The 17344-nt window shown below is 49.4% G+C and overlaps 1 protein-coding gene and 2 non-coding genes across 3 annotated transcripts in view; 1 reads left to right on the forward strand and 2 right to left on the reverse strand.

The window, feature by feature from the left end:
* The window catches only part of LOC140208268 (NACHT, LRR and PYD domains-containing protein 3-like), a 552847-nt gene that overhangs the window by 112137 nt on the left and 423366 nt on the right, over positions 1-17344 (reverse strand). The gene's annotated exons all lie outside the window — the stretch shown is intronic.
* On the reverse strand, positions 4235-4417 carry LOC140208768 (U2 spliceosomal RNA). The gene has a single exon (XR_011888923.1). It is a non-coding gene; the product is annotated as a U2 spliceosomal RNA (small nuclear RNA).
* On the forward strand, positions 12196-12389 carry LOC140208879 (U2 spliceosomal RNA). Its single transcript, XR_011888965.1, has one exon. It is a non-coding gene; the product is annotated as a U2 spliceosomal RNA (small nuclear RNA).

Here is a 17344-nt window from a genome sequence, read left to right on the forward strand (position 1 = left end):
AAGGATCGTGTGGTACGAGCTGCGTAGCGGAAAGATATGATCAAAGTTCAAAGTTTCAAATTTTGCCTCGTTGAAGATTTCAGTCCTGAAGTTCTGAGGGAATGGATAGCTTTTAAACCACAGATGTCAGAATTTTATCAAAAAGGCCTTAACCAGCGTTGCTGTTTCCAGCACGTTTGAAAATAGTTCTTGCCGATAACTCTCGTCGTCTGTTTAAATCTCCGGATGAAGCTCAGTTTTCTTGACAATCAGCGTTCCTCTGCTCCGGACTAATTAACGGACTGTTGTTTATTCTCTTTGTTCTTACATGCTGGTTTTTTCAGTAGATCCAGATCCAAAACTTTTGATAGTGTTTTCAAAACATCTCTCCAAAAGCTTACAGCTTTGGATTTTTATAATCTGAGGGCTTTTGCCCTGGGTTTGTAGGGTAGGTATTTTTCATATTTTCGGATAAGTTTTCTTTCTTTACTGATTCTGTATTTTATTTATTCTTTTTTACTTTTTATTTTTCTTTCTTTGAAACTTTATAGGCCTATATCCTTGCTAAATGTGGATTCCAAGGTATTTTCAAAATTACTGGCAACTAGACTGGAGAAAGTATTGCCTCCAATTATTTCTGTTGACCAGACTGGATTTATTAAAAATCATTATTCCTTCTTTAATATTAGGAGATCAATGAATATTGTTTATACTTCTTCATCCAGAACTCCAGAATGTGTCATTTCACTGGACACTGAGAAAGCTTTTGACAGAGTCGAATGGACATATTTGTTTAATTCGCTTGAGAAATTCAATTTTAGTCCGATATTTATATCTTGGATTAAACTGATATACCTTACCCCCTTCGGCTTCGGTATTTACCAATAATCAAAGATCTCCCTTTTTTCAGTTATTTCCTGGTACTCGGCAGGGTTGCCCTCTTTGTCCATTATTATTTGATATCGCCCTGGAACCTTTAGCTATTGCTATTCGTGACTCTCCTAATATATTTGGTATTACCCGCAGGAATGAGATACACAAACTATCACTATATGCAGATGATTAATTATTATATATCTCTAACCCTGAGAAATCCATTCCGGCAGTTTTAGCTCTGCTTCCTCAGTTGAGTAACTTTTCCGGTTACAAATTGATTAATAAGAAGCATAAGGACTTGTTGAAGTTCAATTTTTTTTCCTAAATCCTTTTTTAATACTGTTGATTCCAAAAGTTCCTCTTATATATGGCAGAATAAAAATCTCAGATTAAGTAAAAAATACTTACGTAGAACATAGACATAGAACAGTACAGGCCCTTCGGCCCACAATGTTGTGCCGACCCTCAAACCCTGCCTCCCATGTAAGCCCCCCATCTTAGATTCCTCCATATACCTGTCTAGTAGTCTCTTAAACTTCACTAGTGTATCTGCCTCCACCACTGACTCGGGCAGTGCATTCCATGTACCAACCACTCTCTGAGTAAAATACCTTCCTCTAATATTCCCCTTGAACTTCCCACCCCTTACTTTAAAGCCATGTCCTCTTGTATTGAGCAGTGGTGCCCTGGGGAAGAGGCGCTGTCTATCCACTCTATCTATTCCTATTATCCTCTACACCTCTATCATGTCTCCTCTCAGCCTCCTTCTCTCCAAAGAGTAAAGCCCTAGCTCCCTTAATCTCTGATCATAATGCATACTTTCTAAACCAGGCAGCATCCTGGTAAATCTCCTCTGTACCCTTTCCAATGCTTCCACATCCTTCCTTTCGTGAGGTGACCAGAACTGGACACAGTACTCCAAGTGTGGCCTAACCAGAGTTTTATAGAGCTGCATCATTACATAGCGATTCTTAAACTCTATCCCTCGACTTATGAAAGCTAACACCCCATAAGCTTTCTTAACTACCCTATCCACCTGTGAGGCAACTTTCAGGGATCTGTGGACATGCACCCCGAGATCCCTCTGCTCCTCCACACTACCAAGTATCCTGCCATTTACTTTGTACTCTGCTTTGGAGTTTGTCCTTCCAAACTGTACCATCTCACACTTCTCCGGGTTGAACTCCATCTGCCACTTCTCAGCCCACTTCTGCATCCTATCAATGTCTCTCTGCAATCTTTGACAATCCTCTACACTATCTACAACACCACCAACCTTTGTGTCGTCTGCAAACTTGCCAACCCACCCTTCTACCCCCACATCCAGGTCGTTAATAAAAATCACAAAAAGTAGAGGTCCCAGAACAGATCCTTGTGGGACACCACTAGTCACAATCCTCCAATCTGAATGTCCTCCCTCTACCACCACCCTCTGCCTTCTGCAGGCAAGCCAATTCTGAATCCACCTGGCCAAACTTCCCTGGATCCCATGCCTTCTAACTTTCTGAATAAGTCTACCGTGTGGATCCTTGTCAAATGTCTTACTAAAATCCATATAGATCACATCCACTACCCTCATCTATATGCCTGGTCACCTCCTCAAATAACTCTATCAGGCTTGTTAGACACGATCTGCCCTTCACAAAGCCATGCTGACTGTCCCTGATCAGACCATGATTCTCTAAATGCCTATAGATCCTATCTCTAAGAATCTTTTCCAACAGCTTTCCCACCACAGACGTAAGGCTCACTGGTCTATAATTACCCAAACTATCCCTACTACCTTTTTTGATGGGGGACATTTTGGCCAATTCCCTGCCCTCCCCTTTAATGGCTGCACGCCAGGTTTAATTCCCAACCGTTCTAACGGAACTGGCTCCAGCCTGAAGCTGTCTGTCGTTCGGAGCGTTCCCACAGTGATGTATTTCCGCCTCCTGTCCAGTGGCACAGCTTCCAGTGGATGTGCGGGTTTGAGACTCCCCCACGAGACCCCGGGGAATTAGACAGGAAGAGCCCGGGGGCCGGGGCTCAGTCTGGGACACTGGTGTCCCGGGGCGGGATTATCCCGGGAGAGAATCCTTTTGCTCCCTTTGCTGAGGACGGTGCATTCGGCAGGTCTGGCTGATATAATGATGTTAAATTGACAAATACCTCGGCAGTGACCCTGGATCTGCAGCGATCTCGGACACGGCCCTGAAGTGTGATTTTATAATCATCGGTTCCCCAATGCAGAGTGACGGTGAGAAACGGGACTGATTGTTCAATCTGTCACTCATTGTCACCGGTCAGTTAATTGTGTGTGATTCTGAGTGAGTCGGGAGCAGCTTATTTATCCCTGCACACGAGCAGCTCACACATTGTTTAATTCACATTTGTCATGATGAAATCAATAAACCACTGTAATTTCCTGTCTTGGTGTCGGACTCGAGTCTCACTATAGGAGAAACAGTACCCTGGGGTTACTGCTGCCCACCGCACCCGGTGAACTGCAATAATGGTGTGAGCTCCTCACACTGGTACGGCAGCGTCTCAGCTCCAGGCTGAGGGATGTCAGTCTGATAGTGTCTGGTCCCCAGGATCTGTTCACTCCCCATCTCGGCTGACCACCGCATCCTCTCACGCCAGATACTCGCACTATCCTGATCCCCACCTTCCTGCGTGCTTTCTTGCTCTCACAGTCAAAAACAATAAAGGAGATTGGAAGCTCATATACTGTATAATATCGGACCCACGTCCACCAAGGTCGCAAACAGAAGGGAACAGAAGCAATCAACACGGGCTGAAGCTCCCTCTTTACAGACCTGGCACACAAACCCGGGGCCAGACAGAGTCAAGCTTCCTCCGCACAGACCCAGCTCACACCCCCACAATCAAAGCATCTCATAATCTTATACACCTCTATCAGGCCACCTCTCATCCTCTGTTGCTCCAAGGAGAAAAGGCCAAGTTCACTCAACCTATTCTCATAAGGCATGCTCCCCAATCCAGGCAATATCCTTGTAAATCTCCTCTGCACCCTCCCCATGGTTTCCATATCCTTCCTGTAGTGAAGCGACCAGATCTGAGCCAGTACTCCAAGTGGGGTCTGACCAGTGTCTATATAGCTGCAACATTACCTCTCGGCTCCTAAATTCAATGCCACGATTGATGAAGGCCAATATACCGTACACCTTCTTAACCACGGAGTCAACCTGCACAGCTGCTTTGAGCATCCTATGGACTCGGACCTCAAGAACCCTCTGATGCTCCACACTGCCAGGAGTCTTACCATTAACACTACCTGTAAAAGTACAACGAAGGAATAGGGAAAAAGCCTAAGAAGGTTAATGCGTACGGATAACTGCATTCTACTCTTTATTTGTTGTTTAATCTCCCCGAGGGGAGGTGCAGCATTCCGAGGGGCACTGCAATACTGGGTCGATGCACGGAGTGGACGAAGGAAGCCCCTATTCCATCTTCCTGTTCCAAAAATCAATGTAATATATGGTCCCAGATAAGGGACGCATCAGATTTTAAACTGATAAGAACTGATTTTTTTGAAAAATATACTTTATTCAGAAATATTACAAAATAAAATTATTTGCGAAAAAACATTTGTTGACCCTAAGTCCTTATAGAATAAATAAAGTTATTTACAATAAATCATGTTTACTCTGTCCTTATTCAAAATAAAGATGTTTACAATAAATCATTCATTGACTCTCATTCCTTTACTGATGTTCCATTACAGTCTATACCTTTCCACATTTCCAGCCACTCCTGTAGCACGATGTTGATTCATCTATCCACACCACTGAGGAGAGGAATACTCTTCCCCACCCGACTCCTCGCACTCCCGCGCGCGGGTGACAAACCTTAAACTGTGGTCCTTCTCCACCCGGCTTTTGCGGTGGCTGCACCAAGTTTGAGTGCATCCCTCAGCACGTGATTTATAATTTAAATTTTTAATATTTACTATCGATTTGTACTCCAGGGAGCACGAAGAGCAGAATCAAATATCGCTGTGATGATTGTACGCTCTAGTATCAATTGTTTGGCAACAATAAAGTACTCCTGCAGCTGAGAATGTGCCAGTCGGCAGCACATTCTCCCACGGACATCTCCATGTGCTGGTAAATCATCAATTTTCGGGCCAACCCAAGAGCGTCCTTCACTGAGTTGATGATCTGACAGCAGCACCGGATGTTGGTCTCCGTGTGCGTCCCCGGGAACAGCCCGTAGATCAGAGAGTCCTCGGTTACGCAGCTGCTGGGGTTGAAACGTGACACTGTCCCTTCTGTCATCCTCCACACCCTCTCTGCGAACTGACTGTGCGAAGAGGTGGGTCACAGACTCCTCCTCACTGCAGTCCTCCCGTGAGCAGTGGGGAGCGGAGACGATGTTCCAGGCGTACAGGAGGGCTCTGACTGGGAGGGCCCCTCTCACCGCCAGCCAGGCAAGGTCCTGGTGACTGTTGCTGAGGTCTGGCGATGAGGCATTTTGCCAGATGAACTGGACGGTCTGCTCAAGGAACCACCCCACTGTGTCCATCTCGTCCTTCTCCTGCAGTGCCTGCAGGACATTACGTGCCGACCACTGCCTGATGACCCTGTGGTCAAAGGCGTTCTCCTGGAAGAACTTTTCTATGAAGGACAGGTATGGCAGCAACGACCAGCTGACGGGGGCGTTGCGCGGGAGTGGGGCCAGACCCATCCTTCGCAGCCAGGGCGACAAGTAGAACCTGGGCACAGAGTGGTACTTGGTGCCCACATACCTGGGTTCTACACACAACCTGATGCAGCCACACACGAAGCTGGCCATCAGAATGAGGGCAACATTGGGGACGTTCTTGCCCCCATTATCCAGGGACTTGTGCATGACGGTCCGTCTCACCCGCTCCACCTTGGATCCCCAGACGAATCTGAAGACAGCTCGGGTGATTTCCGAGCTGCAGGAGCTGGGGACGGGCCACACCTGCGCCAAGTACAGCAGCCCTGAGAGCACCTCACACCTGATGACCAGGTTCTTGCCCGTTATCGACAGGGAGCGCCCTCCCCACAGTCCCAGTTTCTGTTTCACCTTGGCAGTCCGCTCCTGCCAGTTCTTGTTGCACGCCTCAGCCCCTCCAAACCAGATCGCCAACACCTTCACGTGGTCAGACCTGATGGCGAAGGGGACGTTGGATCGGTCCGGCCAGTTGCCAAATAGCATAGCTTTGCTCTTCGTGCGGTTGACCCTGGCCTCCGACACTAGCTCAAACTGTTCGCAGATGCCAATCAACCTGCAAACTGACCTCGGATCAGAGCAGAAGAGGGTGACGTCGTCCATGTACAGGGAGGTTTTCACTTGGGTCCCTCCACTGCCTGGCAGCGTCACCCCTCTTATGCCCTCATCCCTCCTGATGGCTTCGGCAAAGGGTTCAATGCAGCAGACAAACCAGACAGGGGAGAGAGGTTTCCCACCCATTGACCTGGACTGCACTACAGATGTCTGTGTCGAGCAGCCTGATCTGATTCCGGATTCCCTCCCCAAAACCAATTTTGGAGAGCACATCCGCCATGTACGTGTGCAATATCCTGTCGAAGACTTTCTCCTGCTCCAAGCTGACCAGGCAGGCGTTCACCCCCGTCCTGCACATCGGCGATGGTGTCCCTCAGCAGCGTGAGGCTGTCTGAGATCTTCCTGCCCGGTACAGCACAGGTTTGGTCCGGGTGGATCACCTGTCCCAGAGCAGACTCGACCCTGTTGGCAATGGCCTTCAACAGGATCTTGTAGTCCACATTCAGGAGAGATGGGTCTCCAATTCCTGATGTCCTCCCTTTCCCCCTTCTGCTTGTAGATGAGGGTGATCGTGCCCTTCCTCATGGACTCTGACATACTGCCGGCCAGAAGCATAGCGTTGTACACTTCCAGCAGGTCTGGGCCCATCCAGTTCCACAGAGCCGAGTACAACTTAGCCGGTAAGCCGTCGCCTCCGGGAGTCTTACCCGACCCAAAGGAATGGATGGAGCCTGTCAACTCGACCAGAGTCAGTGGCTGATCCAGACTCTCCCGCTTGCCGTCGCCTAAGACCTGCGTGATAGATGACAGGAAGTTGCGGGAGGCTGTGGATTCTGTGGCCTTTTCATCGTACAGACCGGCATAGAAGGACCTGCAGATCCTCAGTATGTCATTCTACGAGGACACGACTGAGCCGTCCTCTTCCTTAAGGTTGAGGATCACAGAGCTCCCCTTGTGCACCTTCTGGAAGAAGAAGCCTGAGCACGTCTCGTCCTGCTCCACGGTTTGGACCCTTGATCGGTAGATGATCTTGGAGGATTCGGCGGCAAGGTGCTGGGCTTTCCGGCTCTTCACCTCTCGCAGTTCCTCCCCGACATCCACCCCCTTCGCCTGCAGAAGGAGGAGTTGCTGCAACTCTGTCTGGAGTTTACGCAGTTCCATATAACCATATAACAATTACAGCACGGAAAGAGGCCATCTTGGCCCTTCTAGTCCACGCTGAACTCTTACTCTCACCTAGTCCCACCGACCTGCACTCAGCCCATAACCTTCCATTCCTTTCCTGTCCAATTTAACTTTAAATGACAACCTCAAACCTGCCTCGACCAGTTCCCGCTCCTGGCTTGCTTTCTGGATACCCTTGCGTATGAAGAACTTCTTGATGTTCTCCTTGGTGGCTTCCCACCAGAAAACTGGGGAATCAAAGGTTTTCAAGGTTTTCCAACCTGTGTACTCCTCCTCTAGTCCTACTTGTAGCAGAAAGAGTGAAGATGTATCAATTAGTCGGCCAGGCAGCATCTCTAGGGAGAGGTACAGTCGACGTTTCAGGCCGAGACCCTTCCTTCAGTTAGTCCTGACGAGGGGTCTCGGCCTGAAACGTCGACTGTACCTCTTCCTGGAGATGCTGCCTGGCCTGCTGCGTTCACCAGCAACTTTGATGTGTGTTGCTTGAATTTCCAGCATCTGCAGAATTCCTCGTGTTTGTGCATCAGTTAGTGATCTCCAAACTGAGTTGGGTCTCACTGATGTAGAGGAGGCTACACTGGGAGGAAGAGTGATTATGAAAGAGGTGTAGGGATAGATGTAACACTTATTGTGGTTGCAGGGTGTTTGGCAGACGAGAGTCACAGCGAGAGTGATCCCTGTGATAAATGGAGACGGACGTGGAGAGGAAGATGTGCCTGGTGGTGAGATCCTGGTGGAGATAGTGGAAATTGCAGAGAATATGTTGAATGCAGAGCTTCAGTGAATGGCAGATGCAGAAAAGGTAATCCTATCGTTATTATGTCGTGGAGGGGACATGGGGAGAGGGCAGACGTGCAGGAAATGGAGGAGTTACGGGTGAGTTCTGTATTGATTGCAGTGGGCAGGAAACCCCTTTATTGATTGAAAAAAGATTTCTTGGATGTCCTAGCATGAAAAACCTCCTCATAAAATCAGATGAAGCAGAGACAAAGAAACTGAGAGAAGGGAATAGTATCCTTGAAAGTGACAGTGTGAGCAGAGTTTCCATAGGTCCATTTAATGTCAGAAAGTAACTGTTGTGGACAAGGGAACTGTGGGAGTCAGTAGGTTTGTTAAAGAGGCCAGAAGGTAATCCGTTTCTGGAGACAGAGAGAGACAGATCAGGAAAGGGGAGTGAGATCATGAAAATGGACCAAGCAAATTTGAGAGAGGGGGTGTATGTTGGTGGGAAAGTTGACAAATCTGACGACAACATGAGGAAATCTGCAGATGCTGGAATTTTAAGCAACACACATAAAAGTTGCTGGTGAACGCAGCAGGCCAGGCAGCATCTCTAGGAAGAGGTACAGTCGACGTTTCAGACCGAGACCCTTCGTCAGGGCTCACTCCAGACTAAGTCTGACGAGCTCCACACGGGAGCTGGAAACAGCATCAATGACGTCATCAATGTGGTGGAGAAAGTTTTACCTGTCTACCTTTGAACGCTCCAAAAACAGCCCAAAATTTTAAAACGACACCAAATTACTTCACTATACTCAATGCGGCACTAGCCAAAGGGCAGATTACAAATCATTTCCTTACTCAATGAGAAAGGTTCAATCTTCTTCCATGGTGTCAGGTAGTTTCTTTGCATCCCAATCGCAGTACTCTTGGCAACTCACAGCAGGCTGGTCCCAGGGTAACTCTGTAACCCAAAATCATAGTCATACTTTATTGATCCTGGGGGAAATTGGTTTTCATTACAGTTGCACCATAAATAATAATAAAACCATAAATAGTTAAATAGTAATATGTAAATTATGCAAGGAAATAAGTCCAGGACCAGCCTATTGGTTCAGGGTGTCTGACCCTCCAGGGGAGGAGTTGTAAAGTTTGATGGCCACAGGCAGGAATGACGCTCTGTACTGCATCTCGGTGGAATGAGTCTCTGGCTGAATGTACTCCTGTGCCCAACCAGTACATCATGTAGTGGATGGGAGACATTGTCCAAGATAGCATGCAACTTGGACAGCATCCTCTCTTCAGACACCACCGTCAGAGAGTCCAGTTCCATCCCCACAACATCACTGGCCTTACGAATGAGTTTGTTGATTCTGTTCACACAAAATAATCTGCAGATGCTGGGGTTGTTGATTCTGTCGGTGTCTGCTACCCTCAGCCTGCTGCCTCAGAACACAACAGCAAACATGATAGCACTGGCCACCATAGACCCGTAGAACATGCATCATAAAGACCTGTGGCTAGTACATTCTGCCCAGGAGATGTGCCCTGGCACTGAAGAGCAATCTCCCTGTTCAATCACAGCTACACTACCATTTAAAAGAAAATGATTAAAATAAATTTGAGAAACTTCAGCCTTGCAAACAGCCAAGCTTTAAAGTTCCCAAACCACAGCGGGAGAAAGGCAAAGTAGTCAGAATGTTACAGTGTTGGTTATTTAACATTCTGTAATCTACAACTTAGTATTCTTCTATCACACCGATAGTGTTGAACGAATAGAGTTCACTGCATAGGGTTATTGAAACGCTAATCTGTGGCTGGTCCTGCAAAAAAAAAATTGCTCCCCAGGGATGGACGAAAGGAACTGGGAGAATAATATAACGACAGAATGGCAATCTTTTGAAATAAAATAAGTGCTGGGAATACTTGCCACTTCAGTCAGCATTTTGCAGAGAAATAGAGCAAATGTGTCAGGTTAATGGCTCTTAGAACTGATGAAAGATCACTGCCATGATTAAGAATCACATCTGAATCATTAACTGCTTCTTTCTCTACAGAATGCTGCATTACCACCAAATCCTTTTCGGCATTTTATGCCTCTTTTCCCCAGATTTCCACCTTTTTTTTTTCCTCCTTGGAGACGTAGTAAGTGATACAAGCCATAGGTTGGAGAATGTTGTTAAATGCTGGATGGAGCTGGACAAACTTAGGCAAATATGGAATGTTCATAATTACTTCCGGTATTTGGCTGGTGGGATACGGCAGAAAGGCCTTCGGATGTCAGGAAAGTAGTATACCCACATTCTCCCGATTATCGCCGATTTCTTAATGGAACCAGTTCTGGTCAACAAGCTTTCTTTACCAATGAAGTCCAGCCGGACGGTTAGATTATTTTCTGTGGAAATAATCCATTGACTGCAATGCCGTTATTTACCACATGCCAGCTCACACTTAAATATTGTCCGAGTTGCAACCCTACCCCCTCCCTTTCATCCGACTCTATCCCGTCCCTCTCCCCGACCAACTCAACTACCCATCGTCCCCCATCAAACGACCTCACTTACCCCATTTACAACCCTCTCCTTCTTCGCAATCCCCAGCCATCGCTTCCACCCGATGTTCCTAGCCACCCTCCTCCCGTTTCCGGAGGACCCCCTCCCCAATCACCTGCCCCGCCAGGCTCGCCAAACGACCCGGCCGCAACTTCGCTTCTCTCGCTGCAACGCCTTCCGTAAACGTCATCACGCTTGCAATGACATCAGACGCTAGAGGGCGGGCAGAACAGCTGAGAGGAGGAGTTTGCATACAAACCAGGGCCGCCTCTCTCATTTGGTTGGCGGAATATCCGCTATTTTACATGATTAGCTGTATTCCGAAAGAGATTTCGCGACAAGGGAGAAAAATACAACTTATGTCAAAGACTGAGCGAAATTACACCAAACCTACTTCAAAAGTTGAAGAGAGGTAGGATAAATCGGTGTCCTGTAGACAGTCGGTCCAACTTAATAGAGGGAAGACGAGCAAGATCCGAAAGGGTCCGGACATTTGTGGTATCGCTTCTCGGCCTTTTGGCTAAGATCAAGTGTAGGATCCAAGATGGAGCGGGTGAGACGGACCGCCATGCACAAGTCCCTGGACAACGGGGGCAAGAATGTCCCCAATGTCGCCCTCACCCTGATGGCCAGCTTTGTATGTCGCTGCATCAGGTTGTGTGTAGAGCCCAGGTATGTGGGCACCAAGTACCACTATGTGCCCAGGTTCTACTTGTCGCCCTGGCTGCGAAGGATGGGCCTGGCCCCACTCCCGCGCAACGCCCCCGTCAGCTGGTCGTTGCCGGCATACCTGTCCCACGTAGCAAAGTTCTTCCAGGAGAACGCCTTTGACCACAGGGCCATCAGGCAGTGGTCGGCACGAAGTGTCCTGCAGGCACTGCAGGAGAAGGACGTGATGGACACAGTGGGGTGGTTCCCTGAGCAGACTGTCCAGTTCATCTGGCAAAATGCCTCATCGCCAGATCTCACCAACAGGCACCAAGACCTCGCCTGGCTGGCGGTGAGAGGGGCCCTCCCAGTCAGAGCCCTCCTGTACGCCCGGAACGTCATCTCCGCACCCCACTGCCCACGGGAGGACTGCAGTGAGGAGGAGTCTGTGACCCACCTCTTTGCACACTGCCAGTTCGCAAAGAGGGTGTGGAGGAGGATGGACGGGCTAGTGTCACATTTCATCCCCAGCAGCTGCGTGACAGAGGACTCTCTGATCTACGGGCTGTTCCCGGGGACGCACACGGAGACCAACATCCGGTGCTGCTGGCAGATCATCAACTCGGTGAAAGACGCTCTTTGGTCAGCCCGAAACTTGATGATCTACCAGCACATGGAGATGTCCGTGGGAGAATGCTGCCGACTGGCACACTCTCGGCTGCAGGAGTACGTGCTGAGGGACGCACTGAAACTTGGTGCAGCCACCGCAAGGGCCCGGTGGGGAAGGACCACGGTATAGGTTTCTCCACCCGTGGGAGTGGGAGGGGTCGGTGGGTGGGGAGTATACCCCTCAACAATGAGATGCAAAGCTGAACTACTGGAGTGCCACGTGGGTGGCTATAAACACGGGTATTTTACTGAGTATAATGGAAACGTATGTAAAGGATGAAAAGTTATTGAATGGTTTATTGTATATATTTATTTTTGAATAAAGTATATTTTGAAATAAAAAAAAAAATCTGTTCTTATCAGTTTAATATCTGATACGTCCCTTATCTGGGACCATATATTAAATTGATTTTTGGAACAGGGAGATGGAATAGGGGCTTGCTCCGTCCACTCCGCGCATCGACCCGGTATTGCAGTGCCTCCGGGAACGGTGCTCCTCTCCTCGGGGAAACTAACAACAAATGAACAATAGAACCCGGTTGTCTTTATGCTTCCTGTTTCTGCCTCGTACTTTTCGCAGGCTACATTTGTTTTTAATGAGGGGACACAGCAGCTCAAAGGCAACCATGGGAAAATGGCAACAGAAACAGCACGCACACAATTTACAGCAGTCGTGGATAAAGTCAGGTCGGCAGTAAAACACACGCAGACGATTAATAACGAACGTGGGAATAAAGTACACACACACACATCCAAGGGAAAAGTCAATACGATGCCCGAGCCCCTTCATTGTACAGGCACGGCTCAATGCTATCAGGGACAATCACCAACCCTATTCAATGCACAGCTTACCAACAATTTCCTCCAGCGCTGTTCCACGGTTCTCAGCCTGGAATGAAGCAGAGTGGTCCCTCGGAAATGGCAAAGAGAGCGTCCAGCCCTTTTCATGCAGGAAGGCTGAAGTGCCCGGCCCAGGTAATTCACAGGAACGCTAACGGCTCGGTGCCGGCAGGGTTAAGCTGATTACAAGGCCGGTGGTTAGGTGTGCAGTGATGGGCGAGGAGGGGTCAATCCTTGATTGGCAGGGGGCGTGTCTTCTGACCAGGCGTGGGCAGTGCTGTCACGTGACAGTCAGCACAGTCCACCCCTCGGCAGCCTCGCCACTCGCCAGGCGTTACCGCAGTGAAAAGGAAAGGAATACATCTTACTCTATTTATAAGGTGAACGCTATATCTGACTATACAGAACTAAAGACAGACAGACGTGCTCTTAAAAATTTGACAGACAACATAATATACACACAGCGATGATAAATAACGAGAATGAGTGCAATCGCCCAGTTGCCCACCACCCCACCGCCACAAAGCTCCTTCCACAGGGTGCAGAGGTCAGGGTTGGGGATCCATGTCCATGTACAGCTGCCTGCGCGTAAAACGGGGAGGGCTTGTCTCCAGCCCTTGCCTCTGCCCCCACTGCATCTATTCAAGGAGGGTGATACCATCCCGCACGGTCCTCCCGTTAGCTGGTGTCATGAGGGGCAGGATCACTGACTATATCGGGGTGCGCGGTGCTGACCAGGTATCCTGCGACGGTACCGGTCACCCGGGTGTTTTATAAAAAATTACGGTCGCAGGCTCCCTGGTAGATGCCGTTGACCAGCGCCCACTCTCTAACAACCCGGGTGCCCTGACTGACCGTACCCCATTGCGGGCGCCGGTGTAGATCCCACTCCAGGAGGGTGGGGTATCGGACCCTCACAGCGGTCACCACCCGATCCCACAGGGTAGAGCCTACCCGGATCTTCGGCTGCGGCGCCCGTGGGGCGTTGTTGATCAGACAGGCTCCCCGGGGCGCTCGCCTCTTGATCAGAGAGGCTCATGTTGGGGCCCCCCTCATCCCACAGCCGGAGCAGCCCCGCGGCCAGGTGCTCGCAACGTGGGTCCAACTGCTCGGGCCAGTCCACCGGTTTACCGTGGTCCGCCAGGCCTCAAATCCCTCTCTCGTCGGTCCAGCCGGGAATCCTACGCTCGGTGCCTGTACTGGCCATTTTGCCCCTGTTCCAGAACACTTTCCCCACGCAGCGCCAGTGAGGAAACAGATTCTGCAGGTCTCAAAGTCAAGGGCTCTGGGCTCACAGTCTGGGTAGTGAAGGATTTTATTTACAGAAGGCAAACGGGGGAAAATGGCAACGGAAGCAACACGCGCACAACTTACAGTAGTCGGATCAGCAATAAATCACATTAAATCGCGTGGGGACAAAGTATACAACCACCCTTGACTTTGTGCAGGCGCGGCTCTTCTGCTTAGGGACAATATCCACACTCCCAACCCTATTCAAAGCACAACTCACGGACAGCACGGTGGTCCCTCGGAGGTAGCACAAAAGAGAAAGGGTCATGCACACGTGGGCTGCTTTATAGGTCTGGAAGGTCCAGCCCAGGTGATTCACAGGGAAGCCAATGGCTCGGTGCCAGCAGGGTTAAACTGATTACAAAGGCCAATTACCCGAGGCCAAGTACAAGGCTAATTAACGAGGCCAATGGTGAGGTGTGCATTGATGGGCGAAGCGGGGTCAAACCTTGATTGGCAGGTGACGTGTTTCCGGCCAGGTAAATGGGCAGAGCCGTCACGTGACGGTCCCGACCCCCCCCCCCCCCGTCCAGATGCCAACTGCGTTTCATTGGCTTTGTATCTGGAGTCGGCACAATGACAAAGCTGCGTCCGGTCTGATCTAATCACTCAATTCAGACCCAAACAGGAAATGTGCAGGTTTCATTTAAACCCCTCCATGTGTATGAACACTAATTACTATTCACATTCCTCCAGCCTCACTGGACAGGAAACATCAAGTGAGAAACAGCAGGAGGTGGCCATTCAGCCCCTCTAACCACCAACAAGATGACGGCTGCTCTCCCATCTCAGCCACATGTTTCTGCCCGATCCTCATTTCCTCGATCCCTTCGGTCTCCACACATCTGCCGGCCTCTGTTTTATGTGAGGATGATCACTGAGTCTTCACCGCCCTCTGTGGTGGGGATTTACAGACATTCACCATCCTCGGAGTGGAGACATTTCCCCTCATCTCAGTCCCGGACAGACCAGCCCCTTTTTCAGAGACTGGGATCCCTGGTTCAGCCGGTAATGATGTTGTGAATTTCAATGTGTTCAACTCTCAGTCCTCGATTCTCTAAATGAAAGGGTTATCACATTTGATCTTTCTTCATATGATGACCCCACCACTCCAGGGATCAGTCTGGTGAATCTTCATTGCACTCTCCATAACAAATACTCTCTAACCTCTTTGTTAATCCTCTATGGAATTAATTTCCATCTTCTGCAGCCCCGTGTTGCCCCAACCACTCACCTCCCACCCCGTCACTATTTCCACCTTCCCACCTCCCCCTCACCTGGATCCACCTCTCACTCCCCAGCTCTTGCCCCATCCCCACCCCTCACCTCTTTTCTCGGACTATTTCCCGTCCACTCTCAGTCCAGAGGGAGGGTCTCGGCCCGAAATGTTGACGGTCCATTTCCCTCCACAGATGCTGCCCGACCCACTGAGTTCCTCCGGCAGTTTGTTCTTTGGTCTGTGTGACCCGTGTTAGTGTGGGGAGCGGGATTTTACACCATATTCCCGGTACAGTCTCAACAAAACACAAATAATTGTCACTTTGCCCGGACCATCGGCCCCGCTCGCAGGGCAACAGTCTGCCGGTGTTTGCCCCCCAATGTGGTGAATCGCCACCACCGTGGGCTCAGACATTTCCACAGATGAGCCCCTCCTGTCCCCACCGGGACAAACATCCTGTCCGCCCCCTCTCTCACCGTCTTCATCCTCTCCCTCCCCGGGGAACCGGCATCAAACCGACGGGCCGAGCGGTCTCCTCCTACCTCTCAGCGACACATCAGACTCCGGCCGCAGGAGACGCTTCACAAACGCCCCAACTTCCCTCGGAGGGAAATGGAAATAAATCAGAAAGCGGACATTTACTTTGACGGTTGTCCCGCCGTGACGGAAAGTTCGGGAGACGGTGTCAGCGGGGGTAACGCCCTCTCGGCTGGTCCGCCTCCACTATTGGTTGCAACCAGTGATTGACATCGTTTCGCACCAATGGGAATGGCGGAGCTCCAGACTCCTCTGTTGACAGGGGTGGGGGAGGGGCTGGTCACGTGATTAGTAGCCCAGCCGTTAAACCGATAAAGCTCGAGTCCACCAGCGCGCGGGGACGTAAGACACCGCGCACGTGCTGACAGATCCCGCTGTGGGGGACCCATGTGTGACGTCAGGAGCGTGGCGAGGGTCTGTGTGACGTCACCTGTGGGGGAGCGCTCGTATTTAAAAACACCTGAATGGACGTTTCTGATGATTTCGGTGGGACAACAACATTAATCCCGGGTTTCATCACTGAATCCAGTGTTGTGAGATGTAAAGTCCCCTGTTATGTGTCCGGCTGTGCCGTGTTGTTGGTGGAGTGGGCAGCCTGGTGTTTGTCTCGATTCGGGTCACAACACCAGAATTGCCAGCGGGGTCCACACACAGTGTATTAGTCAACAGAAAACCTCTCGTTCCTGCAGTCTCTGTCTCCTGGTAAACTCAACACCCTGACAATGTGGACCAGAGACACCCCTTCCTCTCAGAGTCAGGGGATCACTCAGACAGCTGATCACTGAGAGGAATTATATTTATTGGTCATTAAAGTTCACCCAGATTGGTTTGGACGGATTTGATGTGGAGTTCGGGGTGTCACAGTGAAAGGGCCGGACGGCCGAACTCTCTCCGTTGTCCAAACATCTTTCCAGGTGAGGCGACACTGCACCTGTGAATCTGTGAATATATATATGAATAGGGCTTCTTACAATGTCAAGCACTAAACCAAGATGAAAGAAATTTATGAATTCCAGAGCTCCACAGAAATGTAGTGATAGTTAAGACATTAACAAGATTATAGCCTATCACTGCATTTCAGTGTGTAACTGGTACAATAAAACATATAATACTTAATTTAATAATATGACACGGTTGCACTCACTAATTATCACAAAATATAATTAGCAAATAAAGTAACGTTGTTTGCTTAGAAGCCATAGGGTTGTTGGTGAAAAAATTTAACTTTTGTATTAGCGAGTTCTATGTCAATGCATCGGATGACAGATTTACGAGTGAAGTCGAATATTGAAAGGAAAGGACAGAGAGGTCGTGGAGGGCTATCATCTCGTTATCACAACGCCATAAATACAACTTAAGTATACCAACGATGGGCTTGCTCTGCGGCTTGAGATACTAAACAGAAGAACGGCACTTTATTCACAAAATCCTCATAGCCCACAATGACTGTGCACTGATCCCAGCAATGGAACCCGCCACTGCAGCCCCACAGTGCACTGTGTACAGATTGCAAAGCTACGAAATTGTATGTGAATAGCCTCCCCTCCCCCAACTCCGCTCTTTCTACGTC

This window comes from Mobula birostris, chromosome 13 (assembly GCF_030028105.1).
Source record: "Mobula birostris isolate sMobBir1 chromosome 13, sMobBir1.hap1, whole genome shotgun sequence".
NCBI classification, from domain to species: domain Eukaryota; kingdom Metazoa; phylum Chordata; class Chondrichthyes; order Myliobatiformes; family Myliobatidae; genus Mobula; species Mobula birostris.